Source organism: Ostrea edulis, chromosome 7 (genome assembly GCF_947568905.1).
Source record: "Ostrea edulis chromosome 7, xbOstEdul1.1, whole genome shotgun sequence".
Lineage (NCBI taxonomy): Eukaryota > Metazoa > Mollusca > Bivalvia > Ostreida > Ostreidae > Ostrea > Ostrea edulis.
This window is the reverse complement of record NC_079170.1, coordinates 12,133,322-12,134,102: the sequence shown is the minus strand read 5'-3', so window position 1 is coordinate 12,134,102 and position 781 is coordinate 12,133,322.

The following is a 781-nucleotide window of genomic DNA, read 5'->3' as shown; positions in this document are numbered from 1 at the left end:
TTTAAAATTGGATGTTCTCTGAATGCAAGGTGAAGATAACGAACAGTGATCAATCTCATAACTCCTACAAGCTCCTGAATTTGTTTCCATGATCGTAGAGAATTTGAATTTATGAAGTAAGCTACTGCTCAGATCTAATTTGCAGAAAGTTATTAAGTGGTGAATGATAAAACTTAATATTCCTATTGTTTGTAAAAGGGAATCATTTTAGCCTTGGCTGAGCTTTCTAATCAAAATTTGTTTCTTGCCTGTTGTAGTTGTAACCTTTTCAGTTTGACAGGATGAAATTGTCATGACCCCTGTGTCGGCATCACACTTTAAGGAAAAACTTTATCCTGGTCTTTATTTTGTTAACCATGGGGGTAAGGTTCTCAATTGATATTTCATGTATGGATGCCTCCTGAAGAGACTTTCCGTTTCAAAACTTGACCCAGTAACCTTGACCTTGGATTTTGACCTATTTTTCCAAAACTATAATCGGGGCTAAATCTTTTGAATCAAAGGAGATAGGAGTTTGAGACTTCTAATATAATATATGCCTCTAAGACTCTTCTAGTTTGGTACCAAGACATTTAACTTATTGACCTTGGATTCTGACCTACTTTTTATAATAATTGACATTGACTATTCATTTTAAATCAAGGTGAACAGAGACTTGATTTTTAACATTCATAGATGTTTCGACATAATACAACACATGTACATACATCTATGTATTAAAACTTCGAGCTAGTGACCTTGAACTTTAACATTCTTTTCACAAACATTAAATTTGACTACA